Source organism: Mustela lutreola, chromosome 1 (assembly GCF_030435805.1).
Source record: "Mustela lutreola isolate mMusLut2 chromosome 1, mMusLut2.pri, whole genome shotgun sequence".
Lineage (NCBI taxonomy): Eukaryota > Metazoa > Chordata > Mammalia > Carnivora > Mustelidae > Mustela > Mustela lutreola.
The window spans coordinates 119,464,641-119,486,539 of record NC_081290.1 but is presented as its reverse complement, the minus strand read 5'-3'; the positions used below and the strand labels follow the sequence as shown (position 1 = coordinate 119,486,539).

The 21,899-nt window shown below is 38.8% G+C and overlaps 1 protein-coding gene and 1 long non-coding RNA gene across 4 annotated transcripts in view; one reads left to right on the top strand and one right to left on the bottom strand.

Moving 5' to 3' along the window:
- The window catches only part of ABCG2 (ATP binding cassette subfamily G member 2 (Junior blood group)), a 173,114-nt gene that overhangs the window by 44,426 nt on the left and 106,789 nt on the right, over nt 1–21,899 (bottom strand). The gene's annotated exons all lie outside the window — the stretch shown is intronic.
- Nucleotides 8,437–17,328, top strand: LOC131830722 (uncharacterized). 2 transcript variants are annotated; one of them, XR_009353325.1, is made up of 4 exons: nt 8,448–8,738; nt 9,169–9,770; nt 15,275–15,322; nt 15,688–17,328. It is a non-coding gene; the product is annotated as an uncharacterized LOC131830722 (long non-coding RNA). The 2 variants fall into 2 exon arrangements; XR_009353324.1 differs by lacking the exons at nt 15,275–15,322; nt 15,688–17,328 and having other exon boundaries at nt 8,437–8,738; nt 9,169–10,891.

Sequence of the window (21,899 nt, the reverse complement as noted above, 5' to 3'; positions counted from 1 at the left end):
ATTTGGGGAGGTAGTTTCTTCTAACAGACCAAAATATACCCAAAGTCTAGTGTATGGTTCTATTCACATTTCTTCTAACAGACTAAAATATCCTAAGTGTAGTGTATAGCTCTGTTCTATTCACCCACCTGATCACATTCTCCTTTTCAAAAAATTTTCTCCTTTCTGTTTTCAACCAACTTATCAATTTCTTTTTCAAACTCTGTTTAAATTTTCATTCTACATTCATATTCCATCCCCTCATAGTATTTCACCTTATTTTTATATGTGTATATATGTATTTTTTTTCTTTTCTTAAAATTTTGGGAGGCAGTTTCTTCTAACAGACCAAAGCACACCCAAAATCTAGTGTATGGCTCTCTTCTATTCATTAACCTGATCATATTCTTTTGCCTTTTCCCCCCAGTTTCATGTCTCTTCTGATCTTTTTAGTGAATGTTTCTCAGGGGTCATTGTTACCCTTCTAGTATTTTGTTCTCTCAGTCATCTGTTCTTCTCGGGACAATATGGCAAAACAGAAAAACTCACCTCAAAATAAAAGAACAGCTGCCCAGGGACCTAATCAATATGGACATTAGTAAGTCAGAAATAGAGTAAAGAATAATGATTATCAAGATACTACCTGGGCCTGAAAGAAAGCATATAAGACACTAGAGAATCCCTTTCTGGAGAAATAAAATCTAACCAAATCAAAATCAAAAAGGCTATTAATGAGGTATAATTAAAAATGGAAGCTCTGGGGCGCCTGAGTGGCTCAGTGGATTAAAGCCTCTGCCTTCAGCTCAGGTCATGATCCCAGGGTCCTGGGATCGAGCCCCACATCGGGCTCTCTGCTCAGTGGCAAGCCTGCTTCCCCCCTCTCACTCTGCCTGCCTCTATGCCTACTTGTGATCTCTGTCTGTCCAATAAATAAATAAAATCTTTAAAAAAAAAATGGAAGCCCTAACTGCTAGGCTAAATGAGACAGAAGAGAGAATTAGTCATATAGAAGACCAAATAATGGAGACTAAAGAAGCTGAGAAAAAGAGAGACAAACAACTACTGAATCACAAGAAGAGAATTTGAGAGATAAGTGATACCATAGAGCTAAACAATATTAGAATAACTGGAATCCCAGAAGAAGAAGAAAGAGAGGGGCAGAAGATATATGGGAGCAAATTATAGCAGACAACTTTCCTACTTTGGGGAAGGAAACAGGCATCAAAGTCAAGGAGGCACACAGAACCCCCCTCAAAATCAATAAAAATGGGTCAACACCCCGACATCTAATAAAACTTACAAATCTCAGAGACAAAAAGAAAATCCTTAGAGCAGCTCAGGACAAGAGGTCTGTAACCTACAACAGTATAAGCATTAGATTGGGAACAGACCTATCCACAGAGACCTGGCAGACAAGAAAGGACTGGCATGATATATTAAGGGTACTAAATGAGAAAGATATGAAGCCAAGAATATTTTATCCAGCTAGGCTGTCCCTGAAAATAGATGGAGAGATAAAAAGCTTCTAGGACAAACAGAAACTAGAAGAATTTGCAATCACCAAACCAGACCTGCAAGAAATACTGAAAGGGGTCCTGTAAGCAAAGAGAGAGCTTAAAAGTAACATAGATCAGAAAGGAACAGAGACAATTTACTGTAACAGTCACCTTACAAGCAATACAATGGCATGAAATTAATAACTTTCAATAGTTACACTGAATGTAAATGGGCTAAATGCCCCCAATCAAAAGACACATCATATCAGAATGGATAAAAAACCAAGACCCATCAATATGCTGTCTTCAAGAAATTCATTTTAGACCCAAAGACACCTCCATATTTAAAGTGAGGGGGTGGAAAACCACTTACCATGCAAATGGACATCAAAAGAAAGCTGAGGTGGCAATCCTTATATCAGACAAATTAGATTTTAAACCGAAGACTGTAATAAGACATGAGGAAGGACACTTATATCATACTTAAAAATAAAGGGTCTATCCAACAAGAAGATCTAACAAGAAGGGTAAATATTTATGCCCCTAACATGGGAGCAGCCAATTATATAAGCCAATGAATAACAAAATCAAAGAAACACATCAACAATAATACAATAATAGTAGGGGACTTTAATAGCCCTTTCACTGAAATGGACATATCATTTAAGCAAAAGATCAATAAGGAAATAAGGGCTTTAAATAACACACTGGACCAGATGAACATCACAGATACATTCAGAACATTCCATCCCAAAGCAACAGAATACACATTCTTCTCGAGTGCACATGGAACATTCTCCAGAATAGATCCCATCCTGGGTCACAAATCAGGTCTCAACCGCCAAAAGACTGGAATCATTCCCTGCATATTTTTGGACCACAGTGTTTTAAAACTCAAACTCAGTCACAAGAGGAAAGTTGGAAAGAACTCAAATACATGAAGGCTAAAGAGCATCCTACTAAAGAATGAATGGGTCGAACAGAAAACTAAAGAAGAATTTTTAAAAATTCATGGAAACAAATGAAAATGAAAACACAACTGTTCAAAATCTTTGGGATGCAGCAAAGACAGTCCTAACAGGGAAGTGTATAGCAATACAAGCCTTTCTCAGGAAACAAGAAAGATCTCAAACATACAACCTAACCCTACACCTAAAGTAGCTGGAGAAAAAGGACAGCAAATAAAGATGAAACCCAGCAGAAGAGAAATAATAAGGTTTAGAGCAGAAATCAATGAAACAGAAACCAAAAGAACAGTAGAACAGATCAATGAAACTAGGAGCTGGTTTTTTGAAAGAATTAATAGGACTGATAAACCCCTGGCCAGACTTAAACAAAAAGAAAAGAGAAAGGACTCAAATTAATAAAATCATGAATGAAAGAGGAGCAATGACTACCAACACTGGAGAAATACTAACAATTATTAAAAAAATATTATGGGGGCACCTGAGTGGCTCAGTCATTAAGTAGCTGCCTTGGGCTCAGGTCATGATCTCTGGGACTGAGCCCTGCATCGTGTTCCTTGCTCAGCGGGAAGCTTGATTCTCCTTCACCCACTCCCCCTGCTTTTATCCCTTCTCTTGCTGTGCCTCTCCCTGTCAAATAAATAAATTTTTTTAAAACTTTAAAAAAATAAAAAATAAAGGATAAAATCTCTTTAAAAATAAAATTAAAACATATTATGAGCACAGAATACCAACAAATTAGACAGTCTAGAAGAAATAGATACATTCCTAGAGACATATAAACTACCAAAACTGAACCAGGAAGAAATAGAAAACCTGCATAGAGCCATACCAGCAAGGAGATTGAAGCAGTCATCAAAATCTCCCAACAAATAAGAGCCCAGTGACAGATGGTTTCCCAGGGACATTCTACCAAACATTTAAAGAATTAATACCTATTCTGAGACTATTCCAAAAAACAGAAAGGGAAGGAAAACTTCCAAACTCATTTTATGAGACCTTGATTCCAAAACCAGACAAAGACCCCACCAAAAAGGAGAATTACAGACCAATATCCCTGATGAACACAAATGCGAAAATTCTCACCAAAATACTAGCCAGTAGGATCCAACAGATCACTCACCATGACCAAGTGGGATTTATTCCTGGGCTGCAAGATTGGTTCAACATCCACAATCAATTAATGTGATAGACTATATTAATAAATAAAGGACAAGAACTATATGATCCTCTCAATAGATACAGAAAAAGCATGAGACAAAGTACCATATCCTTTCTTGATTAAAACTCTTCACTGTGTAGGGATAGATGATACATACCTCAATATCATCAAAGCCATCTATGAAAAACCCACAGCGAATATCATTCTCAATGGGGAAAAACTGAGAGCTTTCCCCTAAGGTCAGGAACACAGCAGGGATGTCCACAATCACCACTGCAGTTTGGCAATGTGTCTAGACTAGAAGTTCTAGCCCCATCAATCAGACAACAAAAAGAAACAAAAGACATCTCAATCAGCAAAGAAGTAGTCAAACTCCTACTCTTTGTAGAAGATATAATACTATATGTGGAGAACCCAAAAGACTTCACCCCAAAACTGCTAGAACTCAAACAGGAATTCAGTAAAGTGGCAGGATATAAAATCAATGCACAAAAATCACCTGCATTTCTATACACCAGCAGCAAGACAGAAGAAAGAGAAATTAAGGAGTCAATACCATTTACAATTGCATCCAAAATCATAAGATTCCTAGGAATAAATCTAACCAGAGGCTAAGACTCTGTACTCAGAAACTATGAAATTCTCATGAAAGAAACTGAGGAGACACAAAGAAATGGAAAATCATTCCATGCTCACGGATTGGAAGAAAAAATACTGTGAAGATATCTATGCTACCTAGAGCAATCTACACATTTAATGCAATCCCTATCAAAATATCATCAATTTTTTCACAGAAATGGAACAAATAATCCTAAAATTTGTATGGAACAAGAAAAGACCCTGAACAGCCAGAGGAATGTTGAAAAAGAAAAGAAAAGCTGGTAGCATCACCATTCCAGACTTCAAGCTCTATTACAAAGCTGTCATCATCAAGACAGTATGGTACTGGCACAAAAACAGACCCATAGATCAACAGAACAGAACAGAGAGCCCAGAAATGGACCCTCAACTCTATGGTCAACCAATCTTTGACAAAGCAGAAAAGAATGTCCAATGGAAAAAAGACAGCCTCTTCAACAAACAGTGTTGGGAAATTGGACAGCCATGTGCAGAAGAATGAAACTGGACCAATTCCTTACACCATACACAAAAACAGACTCAAATAGATGAAAGACCTCAGTGTGAGACAGGAATCCATCAAAATCCTAGAGAAGAACACAGACAACAACCTCTTTAACCTCAGCCACAGCAACTTCTTCCTAGACCATCACCAAAGGCAATGGAAGCAAAGGCAAAAAATGAACTACTGGGATTTCATCAAGACAAAAAGCTTTTTTTTTCATCAATACAAAAACCTTTTCACAGCAAAGGAAACAGTCAACAAAACCAAAATACAACTGACAGAATGGGAAAAGATATTTGCAAACGACATATCAGATAAAGGGCTAGTATCCAAAATCTATAAAGAACTGAACAAACTTAACACCCAAAGAACAAATAATCCATTCAAGAAATGGGCAGAAGACATCCAAATGGCCAACAGACCATTTGGAGAAGTGCTCCACATCACTCAGCATCAGGAAAATACAAATCAAAACCACAATGAGAGACCACCTCACACTAGTCAGAAAGGCTAAAATTAGTAAGTCAGGAAACAACAGATGTTGGTGAGGATGGGAAGAAAGGGGAACCTCCCTACACTGTTAGTAAGAATGCAAGCTGGTGCAGCCACTCTGGAAAACAGTTGTGGAGGCTCCTCAAAAAGTTCCAAACAGAGGTACCTATGACCTAGCAATTGTACTACTGGGTATTTCCCCCAAAGATAGAAATGCAGTGATCCAAAGGGGCATCTGCACCCCAATGTTTATAGCAGCAATGTCCACAATAGTCAAACTATGGAAAGAGCCCAGATGTCCATGGATATATGAATAGATAAAGAAGATGTGTTATCTATCTATCTATCTATTGCAGTCACCAAAAATGAAATCTTGCCATTTGCAATGATGTGAATGGGACTAGAAGGTATTATGTTAAGCAAAATAAGTCAATCAGAGAAAGACAATTATATGATCTCACTGATATATGGAATTTAAGGAACAAGGCAGAGGATCATAGGGGAAGAGAGGAAAAAATAAAACAAGAAGAAACCAGAGAGGGAAACAAACCATAAGAGACTCTTAATCTCAGGACACAAACTGAGGGTTGCTAGAATGGAGGGGGGTGGAAGGGATGGGGTGACTGGGTAATAGACACTGGGGAGGGCATGTGTTGTGGTTAGCACTGTGTATTATGTATGACTGATAAATCACAGACCTATACCCATGAAACAATACATCATATGTTAAAAATAAAAAACAAATAAATAAAAATTTTGAAAATGTTTTTTGGGGGCACCTGGGTGGCTCAGACAGTTAAGCATCTGACTCGGTTTTGGCTCAGGTCATCATCTTGTGGTCCTGGGATGGAGCCTCATGGGTGTGGATTCAATAAAATGTTATTAAGCATTTTTAAAAAATAAGTCTGTTTTAAACTGCAATGCAATATATGCTTCCATTTGCAATGAACAGTCCATCTTGCTATGATAAGAACAAGCATGGGAGCTATATTAGGGAAGCAGACACAACTCTGAATGCATAAACTCCCCTAATGTCAATTAAATGAATAAACTCCTCAATGTCAATTAAACATTTAGTAAGTAAATATAGAATATGAAAATTAATCAAAATTCATGAAGCAGAAGAAAGATGAATGGGAGACAAACTTGCCTGGTTTGAAAAGCATATTATGAGACAACTCAAGATTAGGGGAAGACCACATGATCACCATCATCCTGCTTTTGTTTTTGTTTTATTTAGGAGTTTTAGACATAGTTATTACAAAAAAGGGGGTTAATTCTGACAGTCAAGGACAAGAGAAATTTCTCTGAATTTAAAGCTCCAGACCCCTGGTTGTTATACTCCCTCAATTAGCCAAGAAAATAATCTCCAACAAAATTGCTCAGGATGACATAATCATTTCCATAATGGGTGAATATATTTAAACTCTACGAAGATTTAGAATTAGGTATAAAAATGATTTAGAAAATCAAACTAATAGTGAAGCAGGTAAAGAATTTAAAACAAAAACAGTATTAAATTTATAAAAGGAGTTTAAAAATCCTTCATTGGACAAGTTATAAAAGATTTAGATACTTAATAGCTTGTGAAGCAGGTTTGAAATGTAAAATGTCCATAAACTTCATTTTTGTTTTCAGTTGTTTTTGTTTTGTTTTGTTTTTTAATTGAAGTATAATTGATAATCCCAGCTTTAATTTTTTTAAAAAATCAGAGTTATCCACAAAGAACTTTTTATCTGGCTATGATGGAGTAGCTGTTCCAAACCAAGCATTCTCCTAAGAACAACCATAAAAATAAATAAAATAAAATAAAATACAAGGGGCAACTATTTGAAAACTTCTCTCTGATGAGAGTAAGCAAAGCAGAACTTGCAGGGCCACGTTCCTGGAAAGCAGGGAACACAAAGGCAAACCCAGCATTCTGTGCCCTTTCCTATCAAGGCAAATTCCGCACAATTTGTGGGGTAAAATTCAGAAAAAACAGACAGAAAGAAGGTGCTAGAGGCTAAAAAGCTGAGCAAATATTTAAGCAGCCAGCGATATAGGAAATTCCCAACTTTTAATGTTTGTGGACCCTCAGGGAAGCTATCTGTGCTTAAACATCTCCCACTAAGGTCAAAATGACTAGCAAAACCTCAAAGCAAAGGCTCTCTTTCGGCCTGGAGCACATATGTCTGCGTGTTCAAAAAATAACCAAAAAGGAGTATTCCAAACAAAAAGATAAGAAAAACAAAACAAACCTCCCTGCTTTCCATAAGATTAAAGTCATACAGCCTTAAAATGCTAAAGTCACAAGATTAAGTCTGGAACTTTCTGTAATGTCCTTCAACATCATGATTTGTAACTATTTATGTAGAAAACATACATAACCCTGCACCGAACGTTTCCTCCCCTAAGTACTCTTTTCTTTGTCAAGATAATATATCCCAGGCAGCTGTCCTAACTTGGGCTCAAATAAAACTCTTTTCCTTTCTCTTTAAAAATTTGTAAAAGGTTTATTCATTTTGCATTGACATTTCCTGGTGCACTCAACTGGATATGAGAGCAACTCTCGTGAGATCACCTGGGGGGTCCTCTGTAACTTGGCCCTGGGTACCAGCTGGGTTTATGGCCCTCTGACTTCTCAGCTCACAAATGTGTCAGATGAGCTCTCCTGATATCTGGACCTCCTTAATTTGAGTTGATAGTCCTGACTTTTATTCAAATTGTTGAAGGTTACAGGGAATGTTCTCTAGGTGGGCATAATCTAGAGGAGTTGGAGTTGATGGGTGGGCTGTTTTAATTTGGCATTATATTATCGATTTACTATTAACATAAGGCTTGAGTAAATTTTCTGGCTAGAAATATGAGAGACTGATTCACTCAGCTCTTGAAGAATAGGGACATTTCCCCCTTGTGGCCAAATGAGGCTTTCAGGTGACAGAATGCCTAGTAGAGAGAGAGAGAGAACTATAGGGGTCCCATAGGAAATGTCCTGTCTCATAAGGTAATTAATCATTGGCCAATCCAAGAACACACACATAAAGACTGATCATTCAGTGATCCCAGCCCCCTTAACGGTCCTAGACCTCACTGAGAGAATCCAAGACACACCAGAGGGTGTATCACAAGTCTTGAAAGTATCTCTCACAAGCAGTCCCGTCTCAATGCACCACACTTAATACTCTTAGCTCTTACTCAAGCCTCATTCTAGAAATAAAACTGAAACCAAAAGGAATGGGGAACCATGCTTCATAAGCTGCCCAGACCCTGGAAAAACAATCATCCCCACAGGAAACTCCAGCAGGCTAGAGGTACAATACATGTAGATCGTGTACTTGCAAGTGCGTACTATTGGGAAAATTTAAGGATAACCTGAGTCTCAGATCCCAAGTGCAGTTCTTTGGATATGTCAGGATTAGTTTTCTTGTGCACAAAATTAAAGAAAGCCAGCTCTAAGACTAAGCAGTCAGAAACTAACAAGCCATCTGGTTGAATCAGCAAAGCTCCTGGTTTTTGAGGAGGAACCAATGCTGGAGAAGGTACTCTGGGCTTCATTTGCTTTGTATTGTTCTGTTTTGTTCTTCCCTCTGAGCTTCATTTGGTTTCTCTGTTGCTACCTGTGGCCAAAACTGACCATGTTCTAACTGGCAGTGGAAAATAACTACTTAATGGATCATAAATAGTGCTATTTCGCCATCAGACTTGCTTTAATAAAAGGAGGGTACTTGGAAAGTGGGAATTTCATGTCCTCTCCACACATATTACTGAAACAGAAGTTCAATTTTGTTTGCAGCTCCTTTGTGTATGTATATCCATATCTGTTACCAATGAGATTATTTTCTCTACTTCCAGATGGTATTGCTAGAATTAATTTGTGAAGGAGCTCTATTTCATGAAGTTTAAAGGCAAGAGCTTGTAGAAATGGGCATTCTAAAACTCAAAGGTAAAAACAACTCTAATGCTTTTCAGGTTCACATCAATCTGGGATAAAATTCCATACATTCAGGCTTTTATGTTACTCCATAATAAAGCTACCTCACGGAAAAGGAACCCAACTGATGGTCTGAAGAGATGAGAGTAGACAAAAATTTCCGACACCTGACCCCCTTCCCAAGAGTCAAAATAATGAGGAATGGGGGAGGAAGAGAGGCAGACCCTGGAAATCCTACAACCATCTGGCCAGACACAGACACAAGGACCAATGCCCAAGCCACTGCCAGCTCCTCCACCTCCTCCAGGGACGTGAGAAGCAAGCAGAGAAAAAGCCCTTTCTGCAGGAGTGAGAGACAGGAAATGAAGATAAGAGCAAGTGAGTCCAGACTTGGAATCCGTCTCTGGCCTCGCAGGCAGCAGCCTTAACACCTCTGCCTCCACCTCTCCTCTTGCTCCGGTACCACCACCTGTGCCGCTGAAGCTGCGGCTCCTAGACCATCCCCGGCACCTCCCCCACCATCAACTCCTGCTCCTCCCACCCTCACTCTCCAAGAGCCCGAAGCCCCCCAGGCTATTGGGCCTCCTCCTTATGAAGTTCAAACTGGAGCAAAACCTACATCAGCATGACGAGGCCTGAGGTAACTCCTGAACTTAAACCACTCACTTCATATTTCCTCCGCAGGAACCCCAGGGAAAACTGACAGCAGGGAACAAATTGTTGAGTGGACACAGGTGCAACATATTGAGTATTAAAGCTAATTCAAAGTTGTTGGCTTAACTAAAATGGACATTTTTGTAGTTATCGACATCAAATATAAAGCAGAAAATCAGCCTTTATTCTACCTGAATTTATTAAATTCATGTTTAACTTAAAATGATAGCTAAACTTGTCTGTCTCATGAAGTTTTCATGGGCACTTGTCAAGAGCAAATAGGCTAAACAAAGCTTATAGCCTTCAAAATCTCTGGTAAATTAAAACTTTGAAGTTTTGCTCATCTATATGATAAATTGGGTTGACTTCATTGGATATTTAAGTTTTTCCAAATAAGATAAAATACAGAAACATTTAATACTAAACATAAGATCTGTTTGCTTTTGTCTTATATATTACAGAGAAACTAAGATATTTGGGTCTGTCAGTAAACATGTTTTATACTTTATTAAAAACATACCACGAAAAAATTTCTAAAAATTATGAAATGTATTCATAAATTTGCCAGTCTAAAGAATTCTAGTGTAATAGACAGTTCACACCTATTTACTACTTAGCTTTCACTGGAGAATAAGGTTTCTAAGAGTTAAAATTCTGAGGGCACCTGGATGGCTCAATTAAGTGTCCATCTCTTGAGTTCTGCTCAGGTCATGATCTCAGGGTCATGAGATAGAGCTCTGAGTGGGGCTCCACACTGGGTGTGGAGCCTGCTTAAGATTATCTCGTTTCCTCTCCTTCTCTCCCAGCCCCCAGCCCCACTCTCTAAGGAAAAAAAGAAAAAAGTTAGATTTCAAAATGTAGAGTACCTGGCTAGCTCAGTCAGTAAAGCATGCAACTCTTGATCTCATCTCGAGATTTTGAGTTTGAGTCCCACGTTGGGTATAGAGATTATTTAAAAATAAAATATTTTTTAAAAAAACAAAAAACTGCTAAATGTAATTGAGACTGCTAAAAATGATAAAACAGCTCTGTATGTAGGAAACCAGGAGACATGGGAGAAATGTATACAGAATGAAAATATATTTTTATTGAGAGAAAAGAAAATAATTTTGTCCCCAAAAGACTGATTATTTTACACGGGAAGGCTCAGAGGCGGGGGGGGGGGGCGGGGGGACACCTGGGTGGTTCAGTCAGTTAAGCGACCCATTCTTGATTTCAGCTCAGGTCATGATCACGAGGTCCTGAAATTGAGCCCCACAAAGGGCTTTGCACGCATGGAACCTGCCTGAGATTCTCTCTCTTTCCCTCTACTTCTCCCCTGCAACACTTTTACACTTTCTCTCTCCCTCTCTTGCTTTCTCTCTCAAAAACAAAAACAAAACAAAAAAAAAAAAAGGAAAGGCTTACAACAAAGTCTGAAAGAAAAGGAAAGTTGTAGAAGGTTTGTGAAGGGGAATCTTTGGAAAAGAATTTCATGCGTGGTCAGCACTGACTAACATCAGAATTTATCCATTTCTTCTAGGTAGTCCAATTCGTTGACTTATAGTTTTTCATAATATTCTCTTATAGTTGTTTCTATTTATGTGGTGTTGGTTGTTATTTCTCCTTTCTCAGTTGTGATTTTACTTATCTGGGTCCTTTCTTTTTTCTTTTTTGGTAAGTCTGGCTATGGGTTTATCAATTTTGATAATTTTTTCAAAGAAACAGCTCCTGGTTTCATTGATCTGTTCTTTTTTTCTTACTATAACATGTATTGCTGTGCTCATCTTTATTATCTTCTTCCTTATGCTGGTTTTAGCTTTTGTTTGTTTTTCTTTTTCTATACCAGTTTGCTTTTCCCCTTAAGTCAGGAACAAGACAAGGACGTCCACTCTCACCACTTTCATTCAACATAGTACTGGAAGTCCTAGTCACAGCAATCGGATGGCAAAAAGAAGTAAAAGTAATCCAAACTGGTAAGGAAGAAGTTAAACTTTCACTATTTGCAGACAGCATACTCTAGGTAGAAAACCCAAAAGACTCCACCAAAAAATTCCTAGAACTGATACACAAATTCAGTAAAGTCACAGGATACAAAAATCAATGCACAGAAATCTGCTGCATTTCTATACACCAATAATGAAGCAGCAGAAAGAGAAATTAAGAAAACAATCCCATTTAAAACTGCACCAAAAATAATAAGATATCTATGAATAAACCTAATGAAAGAGATAAAAGATCTATACTGTAAAACTATAAACACTGACCAAAAAAAAAAAAAAAAAAAAAACACAACAACAACTGAAGACAACACAAAGAAATGGAAAGACACTCCATGCTTCATGCTTATGGATTAGAAGAACAAATACTGGACGCCTGGGTGGCTCAATCAGTTAAGCATCTGTCTTCAGCTCAGGTCACGATCCCAGGGTCCTGGGAACAAGCCTAACATTGGGCTCCCTGCTCAGCAGGAAGTCTGCTTCTCCCTCTCCCACTCTCCCTGCTTATATTCCCTCTCTGTATCCCTCCCCTCTCTGTCAAATAAATAAAAATCTTAAAAAAAAAAAAAAGAACAAATATTGTTCAAATGTCTATACCCAAATCAATCTAGACATTTAACACAATCTCTATCATAATACCAATAGCATTTTTCACAGAACAAACCATCCTAAAATTTGTATAGAACCACAAAAGACCCTGAATAGTCCAAGAAATCTTGAAAAAGAAAAGCAAAGTTGGAGGCATCACAATTCAGACTTCAAGTTATATTTACAAAGCTGTGGTAATCAAAACAGTATGATACTGGCACAAAATTAAGACACATAGCATAGAAAACCCAAAAATGAACCCACAAATATATGACCAACTAATCTTCAACAAAACAGGAAAGAATATCCAATGGCTAAAAAATAGTCTCCTCAACAAATGCTGTTGGGTAAACTGAACAGCAACATGCAAAAGAATGAAACTGGACCACTTTCTTACACAAGACACAAAAATAAATTCAAAATGGATGAAAGACCTAAATGAGAGAACTGAAACCATATAAATCCTAGCAGAGAACACAGACAGTAACCTCTTTGACATCAGTCATAACAACCTTTTTCTAGATATGTCTCCTGAGGCAAGGAAAAATAAACTATTGGGACTCTATTGAAATAAAAGCTTCTGCACAGCAAAGGAAATATCAACAAAACTAGAGGCAATTCTACAGAATGGGAGAAGATATCTGCAACTAATATATCTAATAAAGAGTTGGTATCCAAAATACACAAGGAACTGATACAAGTCAACACCCAAAAAAACAAACAATGCAATTTAAAAATAGGCAGAAGAAACGAACAGACATTTCTCCAAAGAAGACATACAGATGGCCAACAGACATATGAAAAGATGTTCATCACCATTTACCATCAGGGAAATGCAAATCAAAACTACAATACTTTATCACCTCACACCTGTCAGCATGGTTAAAAATCAACAAAAGAAGAAACAACAGGTGTTGGCGAGCATGTAGAGAAAAAGGAACCCTTGTGCACTGTTGAAAGAAATGCAAGCTGGTGCAGCCACTCTGGAAGACAGTATGGTTCCTCAAAAAGTTAAATATACAATTACCCTATGACCCAATAAATCACACTACCGGTATTTACTCAAATACAAAAACACTAATTCAGGGGGCGCCTGGGTGGCTCAGTGGGTTAAGCCGCTGCCTTCGGCTCAGGTCATGATCTCAGGGTCCTGGGATCGAGTTCCGCATGGGGCTCTCTGCTCAGCAGGGAGCCTGCTTCCTTCTCTCTCTCTCTCTGCCTGCCTCTCAGTGTACTTGTGGTTTCTCTCTGTCAAATAAATAAATAAATAAAATCTTTTGGAAAAAAAAAAAACACTAATTCAAAGGGATACATGCACCTCTCTGTTTACAGCAACATTATTTATAATAGCCAAGATATGGAAGCAGTCCTAGTATCCATCAATTGAAGAATGGATAAATGTACACAATGGAATATTACTCAGCAATAAAAAAATGAAACCTTGCCATTTGCAATGACACTGAGCAAGAGAGTATTGTTAAGCAAAATAAATCAGTCAGAGAAAGACAAATACCATATGATTTCACTCATATGTGGAATTTAAGAAACAAAACAAATGAGCAAAGGGGAAAAAATAAAAGAGTGAGAGAAACCAAGAAATAGACTCTTGGGTGCCTGGGTGGCTCAGTCCATTAAGTGTCCAACACTTGATTTCAGCTCAGGTCCTGATCTCATGACGAATGGGACTGAGCACCCCCCTACCTCAGTATTGGCCTCTGCATTCGGCGGGAGTCTGCTTGGATATTATCTCCCTCTACCCTTTCCCCGGCTCCTGCTCATGTTCCTGCTCGTGCTCTCTCTTTCTCTCTCTCCCTCTCTCTCTCTTTCTCTCTTATAAATAAATAATTCCTTTAAAAAAAAAAAAAAGAAAAGAAAAGAAAGAGACTCTTGGGCATCCTGGCTGGCTTGGTCAGTGCAGTGTGCGACTCTTGATCTGAGGATTGAGAGTTTAAGCCCTACATTGGTATAGAGAGCACTTAAAACTAAAATCTAAAAAACCAAGCAAGCAAGCAAGCAACAGACTCTTAATTATAGAGAACAAATTGATGGTCACCAGAAGAAAAAGGCTGTGGGCCTGGGTTAAATAGGTGATGGGAATTAAGGGCTTCAGTTCTAGTGATGAACACCCAGTGATGTATGGAAGCGCAGAATCACTATATTGTACACCTGAGACCTAATGTAACACTGAAGGTTAACTAACTGGAATTGAAATAAAAATGTAAAATGAAAAAAAAATACACTGGTATAAAATGAAAATCTGGTTTTTTTCTCTGTTAAAAAAACAAGGTCTTCTTGGATTGTTGGTCTGCTCTTGATAAGAAATTACAAAGTTTTTTTTTTTCTTAATCTGCCCTGTAAAACCAAGTTTTTTTTGTTTTTATCAGGTCTTTAATTACTTGAGAAAACTAAAATGTGCCAGTATTAAAGGAGCTGATGATTGCTAAGAGGTAGATAAACCTTGTATAGAAGCTTTTATTGCCACTTTAGTTAAACAGATCACAAAGTTTAAGTTTTGCAATGATCTCCAATTGTATTTAGGCATGTGCTTTAAAATTTTTTTATATTCTCAACGAACTCTCCAAAACTTTAAAATTCTAAATAAAGGTTTTTTGACTAATTAGGCTTGTTTGTTTGCTATGTTAGGTTACATGGGAAACACTGTCATAACCTTCTGAGATTATATTATGTGGGTAAATGCTACATAACTGTTCCAGAAATTATATGAAATTCCTAAAGCTTTAATATGACGCAGAATAATGTCATCATTTTAAATTCCAATTACTGAAATATTAAAATTTTAGGTGTCTCAAAAATAACCAGATTTACTTATTGACTGCATTATAATGAGCTCTCCTCAAATCTTTAACCCTATCCATTTTTGAGTCTTTAGTCATTGACAGTTATTATTCTGATACTCTTGCAGAATGTGTTTCAACTCCAAGAAGATTCACAAAAAGGACTTTTGACAAATGTAAGTTTCTGATACCCTTAAGATCACAGAACACAACTAAATTTCCAGCACTAACAAAGAAACTGCTCTCAGACAAAACTGAAATTAATTAAAAGGGACTAAATGAATTAAGAAAAAATAATTATGGTTTTTATAACTCTGGTTTAAAACTGCTGGTTCTCTGCTCTTCCAGATTTAAGGAAACTTCTCCTAAGATACCTATGACTTACAAAAATAGGGTAAAATATTCCTTCGTGAACATATTAAAACATTTCTCTTTTCTCCCTACCCGAAAACTCCAGAATTTAGAAACTCTCAGTGATGAGCCTTGCTTTCATGGCAGTTATTTATATAAGTTCAGTAAGAATCTGTTCTCCATGTTACAGGCCACCACTGGAAACACTGGTTATATTACCAAGGCTTTGACTGGAATGTCCTATTTGAGAGACACATGCATAGACTCAGATATGACCAGACAACTTTAAGGAAGTACAGTTGACTGAAATGGTACCAGCAGAGCCTCTTAGAGATGTTGGCCTGACACCTTGCTTACAGACCTCCTAGCAGCCTTACCAAGTAGTAAAGAATGCCACTCCTGGCAGGTGCAAGAAACCTCAGGATATTCAGAGAACCTCAAGAGGAGAGGAACTCACTGATACCTATGGACAGTGCAGTAGAATCTGATGGCAAACACTTGGCTGAGCTCTTGGCCTTGAAAAGTATTAAAGGTGCAATCTGAAATTCCTTATAAAAGTTCCAAAAAAGCAGATGTATGTATTTAAAAGAACCTGTATGTTCGATTACTATTCTTGCTGTACTTCTGTAAATAATTCAGACAAGTTTGTTAAAACTGGACTTACTTTACAAACAAATTGGTCTTAATTTGGCTATCTTTGACAGGAATGAAGATCACTTTCGAGACTGTACTTTAACAACACACCTTGGAATGTTAGATTTAGTTCTGATTAAATATCTGAGTGTTTGTTGTTTGCCTATGAAACTGGGCTGGATTCTGGTTTCCTCCAACATCTGGCTATGATTCTCCAAACCAAGGTTCCTAATCTCCTCCCATTTTCTAGCCTTAAAATCATTAGGAATGAAAATTGCCCTTTTTCCCGAAGCTTGGCAAACTGAAGCTGGACAACTTGAGATAAACTTTAAAGAAGTTGCTGTATTTGTACAGTATAATATATACACTATAACATATATAGACCATCTGAGTGCCTGTTGCTTTATGGGCCACACAGAAGGATCACCAGACACATGCTAACAACAAAGCAGAAAAATCCGTCAGATTGCTACTGCCTGTTCCCATTCCATTTGAGCCTGATATCTAGAAATCTCACTAGCAGTGTTCAGGACTCAGACTCTGGGATTCGAAGTTGTTCCAACCCTTAACCTGGGTTTTTCTCTGGTTTCCATAGAAATGCCTCTTGGTAATTTACCTGATTGCTTGCTAAACAAGGCAAAGTCTACCTGGCAGCCAATACCAATGGTCACACCTCTACTAGCTCCTCCTCAGAAATAAGAATCCATATAAATAGAATCAAACAGGGAACCACTTGGCCACAACAGGCTCTTGACCACCACTCCCCACCCCCTCCCACCAACTTTTGTTTCAAGGTGGCTGGGACTGGTTTAGTGACATTATCTTGGATAACCATAGGTATCAATTTTAGAGGGAATGAGAACATTGGGTTTAACTCTACTGTTACTATAGCTTGGAATATAGTTCAGGATAAAGTCAACAATGTTATATATAGTGCCAAAAAAATGCAGGAAAACATCGAAGTTCTCAGATGACCAACTACCTCCAATATCCCCTCCATTAAAACAAGAAACCAAGTTACATCCTACACCATGTCAAATCCTTTTATTCCAAAGCCCTACTGTGCCCTCTATCAGCCTGAAGCAGTTACAGACCTCTGCCCATGCTCCATAAAAATGAAATAAAACATGGACAATGGGGAATTACAACAGAGAAAAATTTAGCGTGTCTGAATCCATGTTGCTTCTATTTCTCATGCTGCTGTGACCCATATGTTAAAACAAAACAAAACAAAACAACAACAAAAAACTTCTGCTCAACCCTGCACACAAGCATAATACAGCTGAGATTTACAGAAGTGCTCTCTATCGGAAATTTACTTCACCTGAGGAGATCAACTACCCAAACAATTCATTGTCCCAATCCAAGGTTGAGAAATGACCTCAGTTCAAGATAGAATTGAAACTGTTCCCCATAGGGCTGATGCAGTTAAAACTAGCATTAAGTTTAAAGCTTGTTTTTCAGAGAACTGTTACCCCAATCAGCTGTCGTGTCTTTTCAGACCCCACTAACAAACTCACTAGCCGTCTCTGCAGAAGCCCCGACTCAAGGGCAACTGGTGTGGCTCCCGTCTATGTAGAACAAGGCCCTACCTTCCATTCCTGAGACAATGGGTCCACCCAGGTTACCCCAGCTCTCAGAGCATACCCAGAGCCCTAAGATAACCTCCTGGTGAGGGACAGAATTTTCTCCCCGTTCTGAAGTTAACTGCCCACCCCCAAAGTAAACATGGGAATCTATTTTACACATGTGTTTCCTCAGTGCACATGTTCCTGCTTCTCTCTCTGCCTCTGCCTGCCACTCTACCTGCTTGTGCACACTAGCTTTCTCTGACAATGTGTCCCATTGGTTCCTTCAAATTGTACTCAGTGAATTCTTTTACTATCCATGTATCTTTGTTATAAATGCTATACCAAGTGCAAAACCAGACAACCTAAGCCAAGCACACTTACTATATCTGCTTGTTAACTGGACTTAATAGAGAACATATATAAATTTCAAGCCTTCCCACCATTCTTTACAATAAGTTCCCTGCAAGAAGGACCCCTGGGAGGGTAATATATATATTATTTTTATTTATTATTATTATTACTTTATATATAATTATTTTTTCATACCTAGCAACAAAGGACTTAAGGGACCCAGGACAGACAAGCTAGGAACCCTGGCACCAAGAGACATAAAAATATAAAGCTGACCATCAGTGATTCCTGAGGAAAAATTATTGATCAAAGGGGGAAATGTAAGGTGCATGGCTGGCTTAGCGAGTAGACCATATGATTCTAGATCTTGAGGTCATGAGTTCAAGCCCCACATTGAGTGTAGAGCTCACTTTAAAAAAAAAAATCTTTTTAAAGGCAGAAATGATAAAGGAAATTTTCACCTTTTATTGTTTGCTGGCCCTGTTCTTAGGCTTCCAGGAAGCTACACTTTAACATTTGCCACCAAGGTCAAAATGACTCAGCAAAATCACAAAGCATAGGCTCCCTTTCTGCCTGAGGCGCACACTGTGTATCTGCATCATTCAAAAAATTACCAAGGAGTATTCCAAACATAAAAACAAGAAAAACAAAACAAACCTCCCTGATTCCCATAAGATTATAAAGTCATATGGCCATGCACATGCTAAAAACATAGAATCTGTAACATTTAAGGAATATCCTTCATCACCATGATTTGTTTCCCTTTATGTAAAACCCATATATAACTCCGCACCAAACGTTTCTTCCCCAAGGCACTATCTTCTTTGTGAAGATTACATATACCAGGCAGCTGTCCTAACTTGGGCTTAAATAAAACTCTTTTCCTTTCTCTTTGAAATTTTCTTTTCATGCATCTGTTAGCCATCTGGATGTCTTCTTCGGGAAAATGTCTATGCATGTCTTCTGCCCATATTTTACCTGGATTGTTTGTGCAGTTTTTTGGGGGTGTTGAGTTTGGTAAGTTATTTATTTTGGCTACTAACCCTTTATCAGATATGTCATTTGCAAATACATGCTCCCATTCTGAAAGCTGCTCTTAGTTTTGTTGTCTCCTTCCTTCCCTATGCGGAAACTTTCTATTTTGATGTAGTCCCAATAGTTTATTTTTGCTTGTGTTTCCCTTGCCTCAGGAGACACATCTAGGGAAAATTTCCTATAGCCAATGCAAAGCAGTGACCACCTATGTTCTCCTCCAGAATTTTGATGGTTGCCTATTTCACATTTAGGTCTTTCATCCATTTTGAATTTATTTTTGTGTCTGATGTAAGTAAGTGGTCCTGTTGCACTCTTCTGCATGTTGCTGTCCAGTTTACTGACCAGCATTTGTTGAAAAGACTGTCTTTTTGTCATTGTACATTCTTTCCTGCTTTGTCAGAGATTAGCTGACCATATACTTATGGGTCCATTTTTGAGCTTTCCACTCTATTCCATGGATCTCTGTGTCTGTTTTTGTGCCAGTACCATACTGTTTTGATCACTATCCCCTTGTAATATAAATTGGATGTCCAGAATCAAAATGCCTCCAACGTTGCTTTTCCTTTTCAGAATTTCTTTGGCTACTTGGGGTGTTTGTAGTTCCATACAAATTTTAGGATTGTTTGTTCTAGCTCTGTGACAAATGTTGTTGGTATTTTTTTTAAGATTTTATTTATTTATTTGACAGAGATCACAAGTAGGCAGAGACGCAGACAGGGAGAGAGAGGAGGAAGCAGGCTCCCTGCTGAACAGAAAGCCTGATGCGGGACTCGATCCCAGGACCCTGAGATCATGACCTGAGCCGAAGGCAGCGGCTTAACCCACTAAGCCACCCAGGCGCCCAATGTTGTTGGTATTTTGAAGAGGATTGCAGTAAATGTGTAAATTTCTTGGAATAATATAGATATTTTAGCAATATTTTTTCTTCCAATCCATGAGCATGGAATGTTTTTCCATTTCTTTGTGTCATCTTCAATTTCTTTCATAAATGTTCTATAGTATTCGGAGTACAAATATTTTAGGTCTTTGATTACAATTATTCCTAGGTATCTTACAGTTCTTGGTGCAGTTGTAAATGGGATCAATTCCTTGATTTTTCTTTCTGCCACTTCACTACTGGTATATAGAAATGCAGTAGATTTCTCTATATTGATTTTGTATCCTGCAATTTCAATGAATTTGTCTATCAGTTCCAGCAAGTTTTTGGTGGAGTCTTTGGTTTCCTATATAGAGTATGCTGTCTGCAAAGAGTGAAAATTTGACTTCTTCCTTGCTGAATTGGATGCCTTTTATTTCCTTTTGTGGTCTGATGGCTGAGGCTAGGATTTCCAGGACTATTAAAGTACAGTGGTGGAGGAGAGCCTTGAAGGCTCAGTGGGTTAAAGCTTCTACTTTCAGCTCAGGTCATGATCCCAGAGTCCTGGGATCAAGCCCTGCATCAGGCTCTCTGCTCAGCGGGGAACTTGCTTCTACCTCTCTCTCTCTGCCTGTATCTCTGCCTACTTGTGATCTCTGTCAAATAAATAAATAAAATCTTAAAAAAAAAAAAAAAAACAACAGTGGTGGGAGTGCACATCCTCATCTTGTTCCTGACCAAAGAAGAAAAGCTATCAGTTTCTCCTCATTAAGGATTACATTAGCTGTGGGTTTTTCATATATGGCCTTTATTTAATGTTGTGGTTTGTTTCCTCTATCCCTACTTTGCTGAGGGTTTTTATCAAGAATGAATGCTTTGGGAGACAAGATGGTGGGGAAGCAGGAGGAGGAGCCATTTCAACCTGTACCCTAAAGTGAACTGATTACCTACCAAAGAACTCTGATCAACCATGAAATCAGCTTGAGATTAGAGTTATACACTTCTGAATCTCTACGGGGGCAGAAGATGCCAGTAGGCAGGTAAAGCAGAATGGGAACATTGGACTGATATTGGAAGATAGGCAAAAGGGGGAGGGAGCCACCAGAAAAAACCCATTGGAAAGTAATACCTCAATCAATATGAGAGTGCCCTGCCATTGGGGACCAGCATTAACTTGGAGACTGGTTGAAAGCACTCAAAAAGAGCAAAGGATCGTGGGGGGAAATTGTGGGAATCGGGGCAGTTAGGGACAGGGGCTTGAGTCCCCGGACCCAGGACAGCCACCCATGGCACTGAGCCAGAAAGAGTGTGGGCGAAGAAGCAAGGTCTTGGTCCCTGAGCCACCAGCGTGCCAGAGAGCATCTGGGTGGTGGCTCCTGTGGGGGGCAGGGAGCCTCACCAGCCAGCAGAACCACAGCCTTTTGCACTCTCCGTGTGAGCACCATGCTACCAGAGGCTGAGTCGTGCCCCACACATCCACCCGCGCACACACACACCCAAGAGAGGTGCATGCAGGCGCCAGCCAGCACTCTCAGATCGGAGAGAGCGGGAAAACCTCAGCGTGCTTTCGCTGCTTGGAACCCCTCTGGAGGTCTGGAGCTTCCCAGACAGCAGCAGCTATCATGGTTTGGATACAAGCGGGAGTTCCTGTGACCCCAGAGACCGTGACTAGGAACGTGCTCTGCCAGAAGCCGAGGGGGAATTTACGTGCTCTGGAGCACCCAGAGGGGACCAGACTGAGGCTTCTTTCTGAAAGGGAGGTCTGGGGGCAGTTTGCTTTCCTCTAAACCTCCAAAAACTATCAAAAGGTGCCAAGGCAAGAGAAAACAAACGAACAAACCAACAAACCAACAAAAAAACCCTCCAGAGATCAAAGCCTGAATAACAGGTTTCCTCAGAGCCCACTCCCTTGATGGGGGCAGGACTTAACACAGGGAACATCATTGCCTGAAAAAC